A 20,535-nucleotide genomic window follows, 5' to 3' on the forward strand; every position below is an offset into this window, starting at 1 on the left:
CATGTCTAGTCATTCTTCTGTGTTCAATATGGTGCTCCTACCAGTTTTTTCTTCCTTTCTTATTCTCTGCATTTTGTGTAATTCTTTTTCGGTGCTTTGGTATTGTTCTTCATCGTGCATATTCAACTTCAGACATATTTTCCTAACTATGCCCCGACTTCTTGTTTACCCCCTTTCCTGAGTGTTCAATCTCATATGCCAACTCAGTGTTTCGTTCTTCTGCGTTTACTATGCTGTTTCGGCCTGTTGTGTCTTTTTCTATTGTCTGTCTGTTCTCTATGTTTTTTTGCAGTTCTGTCTCCATGCCTTGGTGTTGTTCCTGAAAGACAGTTTTGATTTGGTAGAGATATTTTTCACCTACCCGTACATGTGATTTTTTCCAATACATTTCTCAATCTGACCACTGAATGTTGTCATTTCTCCTTTCTTTATAGACATTAGCTCACATGATAATGATTCATTCCTTATAAGGGATTCCTGTCCATGACTTGTAATCATGCTGTACTTTGCCATATCAAAAAATAAACTGTTTTTCGTTAGGTCCCTTTGGGATTAATGTGCCCAGTTTGTTAACTCACCATGCTTCTCTGCAAAGTAGTCCCTTTTCATTTCATTATTAGCCTTATGTTGGACTCCATTTTGCCAAGTAGGGGCCACAGGTCTGGAGCCATGGTGAGGCCTCGGATGGTTTGTTTCAATTGCCAACGGGTCATCATCTTTACCAAAGGAATATAATAGAAAGCACCTAGAAGAAAAGAAATATGAATCAAATATGACCCGTTGGCAATTGCTTTACCCTTAGGGTCGAAACATCGACATTAATTTACTGTGGATTGTTGTTCAAAAAAAGCTGTTATCTAAGACATGCAAACAATGGATGCTGTATTATTTTTGGAATACTGAATGATTTATCAGCCACAGTTTTATCTGAACATATTTGTAAATCTTCATGGATGCACTTTTTCACCCATTCACTTTTGCAATGTGCCCTCCCCTCTTAGAAGCACATCATTTTAGGAATGCTATTTTTATTTTTAACTTGGACAATACCAGTGCAATTTGTTTTTGACTTGTATAATTTTTGCTAATAAGATAGGAATTCTATACATTAAAAAATAGAAAATAAAAACGATTAGAAGAAACTAACAAAGAAAATGAGGAAAATGTTTTCAGGCAATTAATTTGAATGTACTCTACTTTTTGGGTTGGTAAATTTTACTGTGGAAGTCAAGGCTGACACTTCGTCCGCAGGGACCTTTGTTTGTTTTTGTCCCAAAGTGGGGTTGTGCTGAGATCTGCCAACATTGTGCCACTGCAACTCATTGTTTTTCATTTTGCTAACTCTGAGGGCTCTCTGACTTCAGGGAGTCAGCATGCAACCAGCCGGCAGTAACAGGCAGCCCTCTTTCACTTTTGGTGGGGTGAGCATACTGTGGTTCCAATGCGACCTCCTCTGGCTGCAGTAAGGTGATGGTTGAAGAGCAGTGTTGGGAACCACCGCTGTTGACTTCAAGATGCCTTTGGCCATGCACAACAGGGTTGGCCGCAGAGCTTGCCCTACATCCAGGCTGGGAGTCCAAGCCATTGCATCTGTGTACATGCCTTTAGCCATAAAAGCATGGTTTTGCAGTAGGATTACACAAATCAATATGGGGGATTCTTTACCTCCTCATGTCTTCACCAGGTAGGCTTGGGCCTCCCAAATTAACCCATGGTCCAGCACTCAATGTAACTTTACAGGCACAGTGTATACACACAGCACACACACAGTATAACATTGTTACCTCTATGTATTTTGCTACAACTGACACACATACACTCAGCACACACATTCACTCTACCCATACTGCTTAGTAGTGTAAACATTCTGTGTTGTGTCACTTGCAGGCACAGATACACCCAGCACACACATTCATCATGCGCACACTACACAATATTACACCCTTCGGGCATATTTGAGAGCCCCTAGCGCCACTGGGGTGTCATTTTCCGTGACGCTCCGGTGGGGCTAACCACTGCTCCATATTTACAAGGAGGTGTAACACCACTTTTTGTGGAGTTACGCCGCCTTGAGGTCGTACAATGGGTGTTGCAGTGGGCATTCCATCTCAACACCCATTGCTTTTGACACTGGCCCAGATTTAGCATGACAAAACGAAGAGGAATGCTTTTATTCCTCTTCATTTTTTGCTGTTTCTGTGTGTGCTGCCATGGATGAATGTTTATGTGCAGGAAGGTGTCGAGTTGCACTGCACTGCATAGGTTTGGATGTAGGCAACAGATAGGCTGGTACAGCACATTTAGGCTCACTTCCAAGGGTCCAGGACTGGGTCACCAGTTGGTGGGGTCAGGACTCACTGCAGACAGGGTCCAGGTGCAGGGCTCAGGAATGTTGTAGCATGATATGTCCCAGTAATTCAGAACAGCAAGACAGCCAACAAACCCTTCAAATCACTCTGGTGGTCTTTTTTTCAAGGTGCAGTTTCAGGCCTTTTTGCTCAGCAACAAGGCAGTCCTCCCTGCAGTAGGGCAGCATGGCAGTTCTTCCAGCAGCACGCCAGCAGAGCAGCCCTTCTTTTGAGCATTCCACATGTTCAGAAGTGATCTGAAATTTGGGTCTGAGGGTCTTATTTTCATACCTGGTGTTACCTTTGAAGTGGGAGAAGCTTCTGGAGTTTTCTCCCTACAGATGAGTTGGGAATTTCCTAACTCCCTTCCCAAGCCTAGGACTGAAGTAACAAAATGGGCTAGTGTGTAGTTCTTTGTGTGTGCACTTGGACAGGGTCTTTAAAGTGCAGTTGGGGCAGTGCGCAACTCTGCCCCTATCCTGTTAGAGATGGCCCATCCCACTAACATCTAGTCCCTATATTGTGTGGCTGTCTGCGGGGAATACAGAAAGGCCAGCTGTCAAATACCCATAGTATTGTGACTCAGGAAACATGCTGCATGCCCAGAATGGTTAGGACTTGAAAATTACAACTTTCTATAAGTGGCACTTTTAAAATTGTGAAGTAACATTCAACTTTACCGTTACATAGGATTTTAAATTACAATTTCTTAGACATCAAACATGAGATATCCATCTGCTCCCAAGCTAAAGTTATCACTAATTAATTATAAAAAATAAAATTGAGTTTTTCACTAGGATATGTAAAACTTAAAATTACATGCCCAGCTTTTTAAACAGAATGCACCCTGCTCTATGGGCTGTTTAGGACCCAGCCAAGAGTTGACATATTTATTAAAATGGGAGCTATAGTCTTGGCAGAGGATTATTATGCCAAGTTGAACTGGCTGTTTAAAACTGCACACAGGCTGCAATGACAGAGCAGAGACTTACTTAATAGGGCTACTTAAGTGGATAGCACAATAAGAGGTGCAGACCCACCATTAGCATTTAATTAATAAGCCATGGGTACATGTTGTACCACTCCAATAAGGTAAGTGAATAAAATGGACCAATCATGTGAATGCCAATTTTACCATCTTTAGAGGAGTGAGCACAACAATGAATTCAGAAAAAAATGATGGGTAAAGGCAAAAAGCACAGGGGAAGACAACCCTTAGACGGGCAGGTCTAACATCCAGCATCCATCCCCCTGCGGGCAGCCAACACTACGCTGTGCCAGGTTGGAGGTTGGATATGCCCTACTCCCACTGGTTCTCAACTCCCCATATGTGCACAAGCCATGCACATTGGGGGGGGGGGGGGAGGTCTGGCACACAAACTCCCACAAGTGCACAGATCTGAGTACAGTAGTGTCAGTTTAAGTACAGCATAGATACTGACTTTGTCAAAGGGTTAGAATACCAACATATAAAGCCCATACATAAAGCAGATGTATTGTTTTTGTCAGAAAATAACTATTAAATATAATGAAATGTACAATTCATTAACTGGCACAGTACACAATTTTATAAAAGTGATTATCATTAAAACATGTAATACATCTTTATTAAATCATAACTAACAACACTTTTTGAGCCTTTTTAAAACATTTTTAGGCTCCAAAGTGCAGCAGTAGAACCAACCACAAAAGGGTTCCACACTCCAGTTCGGGATCATAGAGCTGCAGCCAGAAGTGCTCTAAAAAAAATATGAGCAGCTCTCCTGGGCATCATAAATTTAATGACCCAGGAGACTTCCTGTTTTCTGCAATGTTAATGAGGATATTTTTCACTCCTACAGACCCCACACCATTATTAAAATGCTTGGTGGTGCCACCTGCCCCTTCTAGGGACCCCACCAGGCTAAAAATATGTGTTTCAAAGCCCTGGCAGGGCATTATGAGGTGCCGTAATATGTCATTGTGTAGAGTTAAGTGGGGTAGAGTGGCCTACCCCAAGTGGTGTGCAGTGAAGTGGTGTACAGTTGAGTGGCATGTCATAGAGTGGAGCGGCCTGTTGCAGAATGCAGTGGCATGGATTGTCGTAGGGTGGAGTGGAGTGTTGTACAGTGAATGGGCATGTGGTACAGTGGAGGGGGAGTGATAGGGTTTAGTTGTGTGCCATACTGTGGAGGGCATACTAGTGGTGTAGAGTGGAACAGTGTTGTTTCGTTGAGTAGTGTGGTGTAGTTTGTTGTGGCATAGAGTGCTGTGGAATACAGTTTTGTGGCATAGACTCTTGTATTGTAAAGTGAAGTGACATAGAGTGAAGTGGTATACACTGGAGTGGTATAGAGTGGTGTGGCATATAGTGGAATAGTGTAGTGCAGTGAAGTAGAATGCAGTAGTGTGCCGTCAAGAAGAGTGGAGTTAACTAGCATGGAGTGGCATAGAGGAAGTTGTGTTGAGTATTATACAGTGTCGCACAGCAGCATAAAGAGTAGTAAAGTGTAGGAGAGTGGCATAGAGGGATGTACTGTCTCATAAAGTATAGGAGCGTGGAGTATAATAGAATTAAGTAGGATGTCATTCATAGGGCATAGATTGGAGTGGTGTACAGTGGAGTGACATGTTGTAGAGTGGAGTTCCATGTAGTAGAGTGGAGTGGTATGTCACCAAGTGAAGTGGAGTGTCATAGTGTGGAGTGGCATGGAGTGTGAAAGGGTGGTGTGTCGTTAACCTAGAGTGGGGCATTGTAGAGTGGAGTGGCATGCAATTGTGTGGGGTAGGGTGTTATAGAGTGGAGTGGTGTGACACAGAGTGTTATACATGGAGTGAAGCCGGACATTGTGGAGTGGAGTGGCAGAGAGTGGAGTGAAGTGGAGTGTGGTAGACTGGAATGGTGTGTTGTAGAGTGGAGTGGCGTGTTGTAAAGTGGCGTTGAGTTACATACAGTGGAGTAGACTGTTGTAGAGTGAGGTTAAATGTTGTACAGTGGGTGGCGTGGAGTGCAGTGATGTGTCATACAGTAGAGCAGAGAGGCGTGTCATAGAGTGACATTTGGTACAGTGTCTTAGAGTGGAGGGGAGTGGAGTGGAGTGGTATATAGAGTGGAGGGGAGTAGAGTGGAGTGGTATATCGTAGACTTGAATGGTGTGCCTTAGAGTTGAGTGGCATGTCATAGAGTGTAGTGGTGTTTCATCGACTGGAGTGGCGTGGAGTGTGATAGAGTGGAGTTCCCTGTCATTGAATGGAGGGGTGTTAGACTTTTCATCCTTAGCGTTGTCTCCCTTAACTTTTTGCCTCTGTTTCCCAGGTTGTTCATGTGTGCTGGACTTTTGCTATTTTTGTTACTCTGTGCACTTTACCACTGCTAACCAGTGCTAAAGTGCAAGTGTTCCTTTACAAAATATGTATGTAATTGGTTCATCCACGATTGGCATTTTTGATTTTTTAGTAAGTCCCTAGTACAGTGCACTAAAGGTGCCCAGGGCCTGTAAACCAAATGCTACTAGTTCGGCCTGCAGCACTGGTTGTGCCACCCTCATAAGTAGCTCTGTAATAATGTCTCAGATCTGCCACTGCAGTGTCTGTGTGTGCAGTTTTTAACTGCACTCACTTGCCAGGCCTAAACCCTCCCTTTTCTTACATGTAAGGCACCCATAAGGTAGGCCCTAGGTAGCCCCAATGGCAGGGTGCAGTATACGGTTAAGGTAGGACATATTGGTGGTCATTACAACCCTGGCAGTTGGTGTTAAAGCATCCGTAAGACTGCCAACAGGCCGGCAGTAAAAAAAAATTGAATTACGACCGTGGCGGAAACCGCCAACATAGACAGCCACTTTAACACTCTGACCGCCACGGCGGTACAAACAAATAGCGCGGCGGTCACGCTAACAGACAGGCAGAGGACAATGTACCGCCCATAGTATCACAACCTACCAATCCGCTACCTTTTCCGGGGTGGATTCACAGCGAACAAACACACGGCGGAAACAGGACTTCGAAGGGAAAACGCTCACCTCAACACACCCTACGAGGAACCAGGACGCCATGGAACCAGAGCTTCACATTTTCCCAGCCTTCATCTTCTTGCTCCTCTACCAGGAGCATGAAAGCCAGCGGCAAAGACCCCGGTGAGTACTGCGCCTAAGACACAGGCGAGGGGGGAGGGAAAAAACAGGGACACACACACGCAACACCCCCACCCCCACCCTCACCCATGACAACACACACACTAATTCATATTGAAACATCACAGTTACACCCCCCAACCCCTCCGGAAGAATGCAAAGACAAAAGAAAATGAGTGTAACCATTGTAATCTATTAAAATCCAGTACGCAAAAATATATATACACTATTAACAAATATATACACCAAGAATAGAAGTCCAGGTATTGCTCCATTTAAGTCCATGGAACATTGGGCCCACACTGCATGGGCGAGGCCCACACATGGTACCCAAACATGACAGAGAGAACACTGCAGATGCATCAGATAGAAATAAAACAGGCACCTCAGGTGGAAGGGAAAGGGGGGCACCTCAGCCGGATGAGTGCACAACACCAAATCCACGAGGGGGCCACATACCTACTGTTCAATCCTGGGGAGTGCAAAGCCACAGTCTCTGAAGTTTCTACAGTGGGTGGGTTGCCCACTGTTCAATCCTGGGGAATGCAAAGCCACAGTCTCTGAAGTCTCTACAGTGGGTGGGTTGCCCACTGTTTAATCCTGGGGAGTGCAAAGCCACAGTCACTCAAGTCTCTACAGTGGGTGGGTTGCCCACTGTTCAATCCTGGGGAGTGCAAAGCCACAGTCTCTCAAGTGAATAATAGTCTCCACTGGTTCTGGAGGGGGCTTTGTGCCCAGAGTGCTTCATCCTGCCAAGGACAGAGGTAGTGGATGCCTGTCTCCACTGGTTCTGGAGGGGGCTTTGTGCCCAGAGTGCTTCATCCTGCCAAGGACAGAGGTAGTGGATGTAAATCTCCACTGGTTCTGGAGGGGGATTTGTGCCCAGTGTGCTTCATCCTGCCAAGGACAAAGGTAGTGGATGCCTGTCTCCACTGGTTCTGGAGGGGGCTTTGTGCCCAGAGTGCTTCATCATGCCAAGGACAGAGGTAGTGGATTTAAATCTCCACTGGTTCTGGAGGGGGCTTTGTGCCCAGAGTGCTTCATCCTGCCAAGGACAGAGGTAGTGGATGCCTGTCTCCACTGGTTCTGGAGGGGGCTTTGTGCCCAGAGTGCTTCATCCTGCCAAGGACAGAGGTAGTGGATGTAAACCTCCACTGGTTCTGGAGGGGGCTTTGTGCCCAGAGTGCTTCATCCTGCCAAGGACAGAGGTAGTGGATGCCTGTCTCCACTGGTTCTGGAGGGGGCTTTGTGCCCAGAGTGCTTCATCCTGCCAAGGACAGAGGTAGTGGATGCCTGTCTCCACTGGTTCTGGAGGGAGCTTTGTGCCCAGAGTGCTTCATCCTACCAAGGATAGAGGTAGTGGATGCCTGTCTCCACTGGTTCTGGAGGGGGCTTTGTGCCCAGAGTGCTTCATCCTGCCAAGGACAGATGTAAGGGATGCCTGTCTCCACTGGTTCTGGAGGGGGCTTTGTGCCCAGAGTACTTCATCCTGCTCGTGGCGGGCTCAGTGGCGTCAGTGCTCTTGGTGCTCATGGGCCAGCGGTGCTTGTGGCGGCGTTGTCCTTTGTAGCGGTGCTTATGTCGGCAGTGTCCTTGGCAGCGGTGCTTGTGGCGGCGGTGTCCTTGGCAGCGGTGCTTGTGGCGGCGGTGTCCTTTGTAGCAGTGCTTGTGGCGGCAGTGTCCTTGGCAGCGGTGCTTCAGGCGGCGATAGCAGGGCTTTTGGCGGCGGTGTCCTTTGTAGCGGTGCTTGTGGCGGCGGTGTCCTTTGTCGAGGCGGTCTCCTTTGTAGCGGTGCTTGTGGCAGCGGTGTCCTTTGTAGCAGTGCTTGGGGCAGCGGTGACCTTTGCAGCGGTGCTTGTGGCGGCGGTGTCCTTGGCAGCGGTGCTTGTGGTGGCGGTGTCCTTTGTAGCGGTGCTTGTGGCGGCAGTGTCCTTGGCAGCGGTGCTTGTGGCGGCGGTGTCCTTGGCAGCGACTCAGCTACTGGCGGTCCTGTCTGGGCCTGCCGGGCTGCTGCTGGTGGTCCAGTCTGGGCCAGTGGGGCTGCTGGTGACGGTGGCATCCTGGCCTGCGGGGCTGCTTCTGGTGGTCCTGTCTGGGCCTGCGGGGCTGGTGCTGGTGGTCGCCTCCTGGGCAGCGGGGCTGATGGTGGTCGCCTCCTGTGCAGCGGGGCTGATGGCGGTCGCCTCCAGGGAAGCAGGGCTGATGGCGGTCGCCTTCTGGGCAGCGGGGCTGGTGCTGGCGGTCGCCTCCTGGACAGCGGGGTTGATGGCGGTCACCTCCTGGGCAGCGGAGCTGATGGCAGTCGCCTCCTGGGCAGCGGGGCTGAAGGCGGTCTTCTCCGCCGTGACGATCTTCCCAGACTTGCCGGGTTGCTTGTGCCCCTTCCCCACCTTGGAAGTTGTCGCAGCTGACTCCATACTCCCACCTGTACCCCTGGGAGCAGCTTCAGTGGCTGGTGTCTTCCCCCTCTCCCGCTGGACACTGATGCTTGACAGGTGGGGGACTGTCCGTGCTGTGGCTCCTTGCCACACTGGCTGTCCTGCTGCCTGGTGCACTCCAGAATCTGGTGACTACTGGCACCACTGATCCCGCCGATGTCGTGGCTGAGGTGCTAGGTTGGGACCTGGAGAGTCGGGCCCTAGGAGACTGATGGGGTGGGGGAGGTGAGGGAAGGAGGTCAAGTTTGGGCAGGAAAAGTTTCTTGGGAACACTGGGACGGGTAGCTGGAGGGGGTTTGGGAGTGGATGAAGAGGTTGTGGTTGTAGGAGGTGTACGTTTGGTGACTTTGGGTGAAGGTGCATGTGCTGGAGGCTGTCATGAGGTGGATGGCTGTTGGGTGGGTGTGTGCCTGCGTTTGGGTACCTTGGGAGGTGGCGTCACAGAGACACTGGGAGATGATACAGGGGATGTGTGAATTGTAGTGGGGGTGGTGACTGCACGTGATTGGGGTGTGGTGGTGATGGCAGTAGTGGCTGTAGATGTAGTGCATTTAGGTGTGAGTGGAGACGAGACTGGGAGGGAGACGAGGAGGAGGGGGACACAGTGGAGGCAGTGGATGTTGCTATGTCTGCATGTGTGGGATGTTTGCGTGAGTGCCTGTGGGATGTGTGGTGCTTATGTTTGCCTGAGCTTCCTTTGTGTGTTGGGGTGTGTGCATGCTGGTTTGATGGTGTGCTTGGGGTAGGCTGAGGTACAGGGGTGTGGGTCTGGGTAGAGGAAGATGGAGGGGGGAGGCTAGAGACAGGGACAATGGCTGCCATCAGTGCTGAGGCCAGAGTCTGAAAAGCTCGCTGAAGGGCTGCCTGACCAGAATGAGTGCCCTCCGGGAATGCATTGGTTTGTTGCAACTGCCTCTCTACACCCTGGATGGCATTCAAAATGGTAGACTGCCCAACAATGAGGGACCTGAGGAGGTCAATGGCCTCTTCACTGAGGGCAGGGGTGACTGGGGCAGGGCCTGAGGTGCCTGGGGCGAAGGAGATCCCCACCCTCCTGGGTGAGCTGGCACGGGACAAAGGCTGAGGGGCTACTGGGAGGGCGGTGCTGGAAGGGGGGTGGTGGCTGTACCTGTAGATCCGGGGGGCACAGATGGGCCCGCCACCACAAGGGAGCTCCCATCAGAGGATGAGTCTGTATCACTGGTCTCAGCTCCTGTCCCCGCCGTGGAGCTCCCCTCACCCTCTGTCCCACTGGTGAAATCAGACTCCATAGTGTCGCCCTCCAGGGCCATGTGGGATGCAGCTTCATCCTGCTCCGGTGCCACTGCTCCTCCGCCTGATGATGCTAATGCACACAAGAACAAGGATAACACAAAAAGGGGGGGGCGAAAGAAGAAAGACATGTTGAGTGCATGCATTACCACTACCGTTGCGGACACGACAGACACAGAAGCCCCCTGCACTACGCCACGCACTTGGGGTCCACTATTCAATCCCTGGGACATGGCCTTCAAGGCTATGACTGACATCTGCACACAAGGATGTCACAGGAGCCTGACTAGATGTAGTTGGCACTGTACTCAGGTGGGGTGGGGTGCCACAGGGCCTGCCTGAAAAAGGAGACCTAACTACACACTCGCCCTGGCCTAGGGGAACCCACAGCCCACCTCCCCCACCCAGACACCTCCACTACACGCTGAATCAGCAGAATGAGAGTGTACTCACCCCCTTGTTGCTGCTATGATGCCCTCAAGTGCCCATCCAACTCCGGGCACGCCACCGCCAGGATCCTGAACATCAGGGGAGTCATGGTGCGACGGGCACCCCTCCCACGTTGGGAGGCCATCCCCAGCTGGGCCTCCGCCGTCTTCTTGCTCCAGCGGCGAATGTCCTCCCATCTCTTACGGCAGTGGGTGCTCCGTCTTTGATAGACCCCCGGGGTCCGGATGTCCTTGGCGATGGCACGCCAAATATCCTTCTTCTGGTGGGCGCTGACCTACAGGAATTGTACAGGGGAAAAAGAGAAGTTATTACCAACTGCACTGTCACAGTCATTGGCCCGCATCCCTACCCTTGCCATGTGGCACATGTACTCACCGTTGTTTCATGCACGCCTCATTCCCCCCCCCATCGTTCATCCACCTCACTCCACACAGGCATAGCCCATACAGCATTCTCCCAGTGTACTTACCTGTTTGTCTGGAGGACCGTAGAGTAGCATGTACTGGGGGAGAACCCCATCCACGAGTTTCTCCAACTCCTCCGATGTAAAGGCAGGGGCCCTTTCCCCAGACGTACGAGCCATTGTCTCTTCCAGACTGAGGTCACAGCAGCACTTGCAGTGTAGGTCCTCTCCTGTTGAAGATCTAGTATTGAGTGATTGAACAGATAGAAAATGGCGGTCACGTCCGCGGCGGTGCGTACTGTCACCTCCAGCGTACATCGTCATTGGCTCCTGGGACCCATAGGGTCCAATGTTAACCAATGTACAATTGCGCTGCGGTCTTCGACTGCCTACCGCGACGGTATACAACGCCAGCGCAGTTACCTCATATCCCACTGTCCCACTTTACAGGTCAGGCAGCCACCATTTCAGGGGCCCACAAGGCTCTATTTTTAACTGCATCACACATAACTAGGCCCTGCCTCAACACTCATACATACTCATTTCGGATTATGAATCGTGTTCTGTGTAAGCTGTGTGTACGTACCTCTGAGTTGGTTGACTCTGTGCTTGCTGTTGTCCTTCATCAGCACCATCCGCTGGGACATGTGAGGAGATGTCGACATCCTCCGGTGTACAGACCGCTGGTGGACCTGTCGACAATGGAGGAAAGACATGTAATCATCACATACAGGCTTGATCGTGCCACAATCCTGGAACTGTGTGCCCAGTTGGAGCCAGACCTGATGTCAGCTATCCGCCATCCCACAGGAATCCCCTCTCAAGTGCAGGTGCTGTCAGTACTCCATTTCCTTGCAAGTGGGTCATTTCAAACAACAGTGGCCATAGCATCAGGGATGTCCCAGCCTATGGTTTCCAACGTGTTGTCCAGAGTGTTGTCTGCCCTGCTGAAACACATGTGGAGCTACATCGTTTTCCCTCAGGTGGAGGATTTGCCTACAGTGAAAGGTGACTTTTATGCTCTGGGACATATCTCCAACATCATAGGTGCCATTGATGGGACACATGGGGCCTTGGTACCCCCCCGCAGGAGTGAACAGGTGTACAGAAACCGGAAGAGTTCTCATTCGATGAATGTGCAGATGGTGTGTTTGGCCAACCAGTACATCTCCCATGTGAATGCCAAATTCCCTGGCTCAGTGCATGACGCTTACATCCTGCGGAATAGCAGCATCTCTTATGTGATGGGGCAACTATAGAGGCACCGGGTGTGGCTATTAGGTGAGCACCTGGAACCAAATCAGTGGGAATAGTTGTCTGGGTCTGGGGATATCCCTACAGGTTAGTGTGTGTCTAACAGTTGTCCCTCGCCTTTTTCAGGTGACTCTGGTTACCCTAACCTGTCATGGCTACTGGCCCCAGTGAGGAATCCCAGGACAAGGGCAGTGGAACGCAACAATGAGGCCCATGGGCGAACTAGGAGGATTATAGAGCGGACCTTCGGCCTCCTGAAGGCCAGGTTCAGGTGCCTCCATATGACAGGTGGTTCCCTATTCTACTCACCAAAGAAGTTGTGCCAGATCATCGTGGCCTGCTGTATGCTTCACAACTTAGCTTTGCGACGGCAGGTGCCTTTTCTGCAGGAGGATGGTCCAGTTGGAGGTGTTGTGGCAGCTGTGGAGCCTGTGGACAGTGAAGACGAGGAAGCAGAAGAAGAGGACATCGACAACAGGAACTCGGTTATCCTGCAATACTTCCAATGAGACACAGATAAGAAGACAAACCTGCCTAATACATGTAATGTAACACTACTACCTCTTTACTGTCTGTCCTTTTCACCCAGTGTATGGTCACTGAGTTTTCACTTTCCCTTACGATTTCACAGATGTGGGTCACACTGTGTGACATCTGCTTTGTTTCCTCATGGACTAGAGCTGTGTGACATAGGTATGTTGACATTACATTTGAAAGAGCATTTTGTCACTTTAATTGCTAATACACTATTCTGAAATCACAGACAGACTCCAGATTGTTTTGTGCTTTAAGGGTGTTTATTTAAGTGCTCTATATTGGAGGGTGCTGTAAAATGGGGAGGGGTGATGGTGGAGGAATGTCCATGGCAGAGATCAGTCTATCAGTCTCACAGGTGCATTGTCCAAAGGGGCATTGGAAGTGGAGCTGGGGCAGTTTGAGGATGGACAGGGTGACAAGGTGGGACAAAAGGATGACATTCAGGGCGGTCTCATTTCTTGGCGGGGGTATTGGCATCGTTCTCTGTCTTTGTCCTGGATCTCAGGGACCGTTTGCAGGGTGGTTCTCCATCTGCAGGAGGTGGGGTGCTGGTGTGGTGGTCCTGTGGCGGTGCCACCTGTCCACTAGCGCTGGCGGAGGTGGTGGGCAGTTCATCGTACAGGATAGTGTCAGGGGCCCCTTGTTGTAACACAGTGTCCCTCCTGGTGTTGAGGACTTCCTTCAGCACTCCTACGATGGTGCCCGGGGTGGAATTGATGGATCTGAGTTCTGCCCTAAAGCCCAAATACTTTTCCTCCTGCAGCCGCTGGGTCTCCTGAAACTTGGCCAGTACCGTTGCCATCGTCTCCTGGGAATTATGGTATGCTCCCATGATGTTGGAGAGGGTCTCGTGGAGGGTGGGTTCCCTTGGCCTGTCGCACAGCAGCCCTCCCAGTTCCCCTGTGTTCCTGGGCCTCTGTCCCCTGAATGGTGTGCCCACTGCCACTGCCCCCACGTCCCTGTTGTTGTTGGGGTGGTGGGTTAGCCTGGGTTCCCTGTAGTGGTGGACACACTTTTGATTGACGTGTCCTGGGGACAGAGGTATGGGCCCGCTGGGTGGGTGCTGTGCTGGTGTTTCCAGAGGGGGAAAGCTCTGTGGTGGCCTGTGACTGTGTGAGGGGAACCGACTGTCCCGAGGTCCCAGATGGGCCGGGCTGGTCGTCTAGATCCAGTTGGAAAGAGCTGCTGTCATCAATGTGGGCCTCTTCCGTTGGTGGTGTGGACTTGTGTGGACCCTCCTGTGCGGTGACATTGGGTAGGGGTCCTGCAGGGGTGTAAAAGCATGATTATTGCATCTGTGTGTACCATGGTGTGCAATGGGTGGGTGACCGTGTACCCCAGTGCTTGCATTCCTGTGTGGGACCTTGTGTGATGATGGTTTAGGGGAGTGTATGGGTATGTCCCGTGGCCATGCATTGGTGATGGGTGTCCGTGCTTTGGTGTTGTATGCAGGTCTTGGTGTTGGGATGTGTGGTTTGTGATAGTGTCACATGTGTGAGGAGTTGGAGTGATGGGGTGAGGGTGGGGGGTATGTGATGGCATGCAGGTAGGGTGGGGGTTGTAATAGTTAAGGTTTGACTTACCAGAGTCCATTCGTCCAGCTACTCATTTGAGGCCCTCAGGATGCAGAATCGCCAAGACTTGCTCCTCTCATGTTGTTAGTTGTGGGGGAGGAGGTGGGGGTCCACCGCCAGTCCTCTGTACCGCGATGTGGTGTCTTGAGACCACGGAACGCACCTTCCCCCGTAGGTCGTTCCACCTCTTCCTGATGTCATCCCTATTTCTTGGGTGCTGTCCCACTGCGTTGACCCTGTCCACTATTCTGCACCATAGCTCCATCTTCCTAGCTATGGAGGTGTGCTGCACCTGTGATCCGAATAGCTATGGCTCTACCCGGATGATTTCCTCCACCATGACCCTGAGCTCCTCCTCAGAGAACCTGGGGTGTCTTTGCCGTGCCATGGGGTGGTGTGGGTTATGTGTGGGGTGGTGTGTGTTGTGATATGTGGGGAGATATTCAGTGGTGTGTTGTGTGGGGTGCGTGGATGTTATGTGGGTAATGGTGTTGTGTGCCTGTGGATGCCTAGTTATAGATTGTGGTGTCTCTCTCTGGGCTTCTTTCAGGATTTTTCTCGTAGGGGTTTGTGGGTGATGTGGGTGTGTGTTTTATATTGTATTGGATGTGTGGGAGTGGTGTGTGTATGTGTATCAGGTGTGTGTATTTTGAATTGTCCAATGTGGATGTGTTTTGTATGTGAGAGTGTATGTTGAGCGCAGTGGTGTGTACCGCCAATGGAATACCGCGGTTGAAAGACCACCGCATGGATTTGTGGGTCGTGATAGTGTGGCCGTATTTCTGTTGGTGTGACGGTGGAGGTTTTGGTATTGCCAGTTTATCACCGACCTTTGGTGTGGCGGACTTGTGTGGGTGTCTGAATTTTGGCGGATTCCGAGCTGTGGGTCATAATAGCTGTGGCGGATTTCCGCTGCCGCAGCGGTGTGATGACGGTCTTCTGCACGGCGGTAAGCGGCTTTTACCGTCAATCTTGTAATGACCCCCATAGTAATGCTTTTTATATATCCTGCCGGTAAAATATTGCTAAATTTGTTTTTCACTGTTACAAGGCCTGGCCCTCTCATAGGTTAAAATGGAGGCTCCCTTTAAATATGATTAAACTGTATATTCCCATTGGGAGCGGATAGACATTTGGAGTTTGGGGTCTCTGAGCTCACAATTTAAAAATACATCTTTTAGTGAAGTTGATTTTTAGACTGTGTGTTTGAAAATGCCACTTTTAGAAAGTGAGCATTTTCTTGCTTAAACCATTTCTGTGACACTGCCTGTTTGTGGATTCCCTGTCTGGGTCAGTTTGACAGTTGGGCTGGTTGCATCTCTCACTAGACAGCGACACAAAGGGAGCTGGGGTGTAGTCTGCATTTCCTGATGAGCCATCTGTGCTCGGAGGGAGGGGAAGAGTGGTCACTCACACCTGAAAGGGCTGTGCCAGCCCTCACACAATGCAGTCTCCAACCCCCTGGTATGTGTCTGGGGCCTGGCCTGGGCAAGTCAGGATTTTACAATCAAGAGAGACTTTCCTTTGAAGTAGGCCTACTTCACGGGCAAATGGGTATAAGAAGGGCAGCCACAACCACAGACTTTAGAACACTTCTGGAAACCAGGAGGAACCTCTGCTTGGAGAAGTGCTGAAGAGCTGAGGAAAAAGAGCTGCCCTGCCTGTGACTGTGCTTTGTGGAGCTACCCTGCAGTTGCTGCTTCTGCCTGTGCTAGAGGACAAAGACTTAACTTTGTGTACCTTCCATCTTGTGAAGAACTCTCCAAGGGCTTGATTTAGAGTTTGCCTCCTGTTATTGAAGTCTCAGGGACAGCAAAGACTTCTCTCTGCCAGCACCTGGAATCTCTGGAGAGACTCCTACTCTGCCCTTTGGCGCCCATCCAGATCATGGGACCCTGAAAGGAGAAGCTGGCAGCCCAAGAGTGAGAAATCCATGCACCGACTGCCTTGTAGGGAAAAGATCAACGCGACTCCGATCTGCGTCTAAAAAATCGACGCTTGCCTGCAGTACAACAGGAAGATCGATGCCCGGAGCTGGGGAAACGAAGTGCAGCATTGGTGACAGAGGCTGGTGAGATCGCAACGCGCGCTGCATGGTTTTCGGAACATTGTGCAGCTGAATTTCTAACGCAAACACCGCTGGGCATGTAAAAACAATGCAAGGCCTGCCCGGACTCGAGAGTGCTGACTGCATGGATGCATCGCTCTCCTCCGGAGAGAAGAAATGACGCACGCTGACCATCCTAAAGGAGAAACAAAGCAGGGTCTCACTCGTGAGTGAAATCGACGCATCAGAAGCCCTTTTTGACGCACACTCGCCTGTGCAGGGTTATTTTGGATGGCTTTGTGTTTAAAATTACATGAAGACTCTTTTTGGTTTTTAATTGATAACTTGACTTGTCTATTGTGGATTTTTGTTGTTTTGGTCTTTTTTTTTTAGATAAATATTGTCTATCTTTCTAAACCTGTGTTGTATCATTTTGTAGTGTTTTCATAGAATTACTGTGTGTGTTGGTACAAATACTTTACACCTAGCACACTGAAGTTAAGCCTACTGTTCGTGCCAAGCTACCAAGGGGGTAAGCAGGGGATAACTGAGGGTGATTCTCTTTTACCCTGACTAGAGTGAGGGTTCTTGCTTGGACAGAGGGTAACGTGACTGCCAACCAAAATCCCAATTTCTAACCAGGGGCATGTGGTAAACAGGAGTAGTGTGTCATTGACTGGAGTGGAGTGTCATAGAACTGAGTGGCTTGGACTGTCATAGAGTGTAGTGGACTGTCGGAGAGTAGAGTGTGGTGTTGTAGAGTGGAGTGATGTGTCATAGAGTGTAGTGGTTTGTCCTACAGCTGAGTGTAGTTCAAAGGGATGCAGTGTAAAAATGATTTTAAAAGTTTAGACTAAATGTGTCAGAAATATAGATTATGGTTGTAAAGGGTCTTCTTTGGTAGATGATCTAAATTGTTAAACCAGTTTTTAAGTGTAGAGTCTGATTTCACAAAGGTAAACTTAGACCTTTGTATAAAATTTGTGACTGTTTGCTATTCACAAAGATGTTTTACGAGTGGCATTTTTACTGCTGCAGAGTGTCCATAAATAAAAAGATAGGACATCGATATCTTTCTATGTGCAGAGACTCCTCGGACGTAAAGATACTACTAGTAAAATGTCTTTCTAACTAGCAAAAAATGGCTTAAACAAAAGTGTAAGTTTACCATTGTGAATCTGGCCCATGGAGCACAAACATTTAGGCCCATATTTATAGGAAAATGATGGAGCGTGACATTGTGGCAAAATTGGCAGCGCCGCACTCCGTCATTTTCACAGCACAGGGATGCGCCATATTTAATTGAAAACGGCACAGCCCTGTGTTGTCCCCTGTGCTGGCCCTCAATTTAGCTGCCAGTGCCAATGCAGGCATCCTTGCACCATCATGCAAGGATGTCTGCATTGAGCGGTGTGATTGTTTATGTGTGGGAAGGTGTCCCTTCCTGCACATAAACAATCCCTAATGGCAAATTAGCCCTTCTGTGTGTGCTCCAGAGTGCACCACACACAGAAGTGCCAAAGCGTCATTTTCAAATTATTGTTTATGTGCAGGAAGGGACATCTTCCTGCATAGAAACAATCATTTCTGGCATTTTGCTCTTTCTATGCATGCTGCAGAATGCAGCATGCATAGAAAAAGAAATAAACGTGGGGGAATAAAAATATTCCTCCTTGTTGCGCCTTGCTAACGTCACCCCTTGGGTGGCGTTAGATTTTGGCGCTGCCTTAGGTTTACAAAATCTCGTAAATCTGAGGCGGCGTCAAAATACAATGGGTGTTGCTGTGGCTTGCCCACAGCAACACCCATTGCATGCCCCTTGCACGCAAAGGGCTGCATGTGAAGAGGTCGTATCTACAAGATGGTGTTAAGCCACAAAAGTGGCTTAACGCCACCTTAAAAATACGGCGTACAGCATAGCGCCACCATGGCATCAGGAAAAGTGACACTCCGGTGGTGCTAAGGACTCTTAAATATGCCCTTTAGTGATATATTGGGCCAGGGTATATCACACAAATTTCATGCTGATGACAAAACAGTATATGATTGAAATGACTGCCCTTACAAAAGTAAAAGGAAGCCATATTTTTTGGACCACACTTTGGCTGTGTTCTGGCTTTTAGGTGTAAATGCAGTGTCCTATTGTTTTATATGTGTCTTGGAAGCGATGACACAGTGTATGTAAGTGTGTAAATGGTAAGGAAAAGTTGTTTTATTCCTTTATATATTTTTTGAAAAGTTTGTATAGTACCAAATTATTACCAAATTGTTTAGACCACACTTAGGGCCAGATTTACAAGGACCTGGCAGCGCCACGCTGCATCAGTTCTGAAATGCAGGAATGCACCGTATTTACAAAAACATGGCACACCCCTGTGTTTCCCCTAGCGCTGGTGCTAAATTTAGCTGTCAACGCAGGCATCCTTGCACCAAAGTGCAAGGGTGCTTGTCTTGCAGGGAATGATTGTTTATGTGCAGGAAGGTGTTCCTTCCTGCTCATAAGCCATCTACAATGGCGAGTTTGCACTTCTAGAAGTAGCAAATCGCCATTATTGAATGATTGTTTATGTGCAGGAAGGGACACCTTCCTGCACATAAACAATCATTGATGGTGTTTTGCTCTTTCTATGTGTGCTGCAGAATGCAGGACACATGGAAAAAGAAAAAACTGGGAGAAACAAAAGTATTTCTCCTCGATGCGCCATGCATTAGTTGTTGATGCTGCCACAGATTTATTAATTCTTGTAAATCTGGGGCAGCATCAAAAGCAATGGGTTTTGCGGTGGAACGCCCATAGTAACACCCATTGCTTGCCCTTCTGCCACAGAATAACTGCATTGCTAAAACCCTTTTTTATTAAATTTAGACTAGGGATATTGCCACTTAAGACATTCACTGTAAGATGGAGCAAGGAGGATTACAAATCGAGTTTTTGTCATTTCTGCCCTGAGCAACCAGAGACACTTGCACTCTTTATGTTTTTTTTGTCCCAGATATTCGGTGTCCAGGAAGAAGTGGATTATTCCTCTATGTAGATTAATCGGGATAAGGAAACATAACATATCCTTGCTAATTCTTGCAAGTGACACAAGCGATAAGGTAGTTTTTGCAGTTGCAAGGTATCTACAAAGCACATGGGCCATAAGAACCAGAGAAAATTCTGCTGATTGATTGGTATAGCCATAACCACTTTAGGCAAAAGAAGACTACTATGTGCAATCAAGACCGGAAGACTTAGCTTTCAAAAAAAGAAACTCTGATGTTAGTCTTGTATTGTTGTTATAATCCTGTGTGTTAATAATTCATTTTAGATTAAATTACTTTAGGCAGAAACAGACTACCATGTGGAACCAAGATAGATAGGCTCACAGGATTTTAAAATTTTACATCCGTCCTGTATTGTTTTTATAATTGTGTTTTAACAATTCAACCCAGTAGAAATGTTACTGCTCTTTAATGTATTATGTGGAATTCTTCCTTTTATCTATTTATAACTTTACTGTATGATTATGGTTTGCTGTTTATTGCATACTTTAATGGCTTTTAGACGAAATAAAGTTATTTATTGATTGATTGATTGATTGAACTGCATTGGAGGGGCCCATATTTACAAGGTGACGTTAAGCCACAAAAGCGCACAGCGCCACTGAAGCATCACAAAAAGTTACGCTCTGTTGGCAGTAGGAGCTTGTAAATATGCCCCTTAGCCTGTGTTCTGGGTTTTAATAGTAAATATAGTGCAGTGTATTGTTTTTTGTTTTTTTTGCATTTTTTGTTTTTTTAAGTACATCGTACTACAATATTTTTACCCTAAAATTCCAGAACACACACTATGAGGTGACCGAACCATATTTCAGCTTTCCAAAAATTGAAGCACAGAATATAGTTTATATCACGCTTAGTGTGTATTCTGGTATTGAATGAGTAATATAGTGTAGTACAGTGTTTTTTTAAACAGCTTACACATTTATTTCTTTTTTACTTTTTTTAAGTACACTGTATTACTCTTAAAACCCAGAATGCAGACTAGGCCTGATTTAGATCTTGGCGGACAAGTTACTCCGTCACAATGGAGATGAATATCCCATCTGCCAAAATTT

The 20,535-nt window shown here is 48.4% G+C and overlaps 1 long non-coding RNA gene across 1 annotated transcript in view; it reads right to left on the reverse strand.

The window, feature by feature from the left end:
- Positions 1–20,535, reverse strand: part of LOC138247169 (uncharacterized) — a 212,693-nt gene that overhangs the window by 78,532 nt on the left and 113,626 nt on the right. The window contains exon 2 of the long non-coding RNA XR_011194353.1: positions 579–745. This is a non-coding gene — a long non-coding RNA (uncharacterized lncRNA). The remainder of the gene's footprint in view (positions 1–578; positions 746–20,535) is intronic.

This window comes from Pleurodeles waltl, chromosome 7 (genome assembly GCF_031143425.1).
Source record: "Pleurodeles waltl isolate 20211129_DDA chromosome 7, aPleWal1.hap1.20221129, whole genome shotgun sequence".
Lineage (NCBI taxonomy): Eukaryota > Metazoa > Chordata > Amphibia > Caudata > Salamandridae > Pleurodeles > Pleurodeles waltl.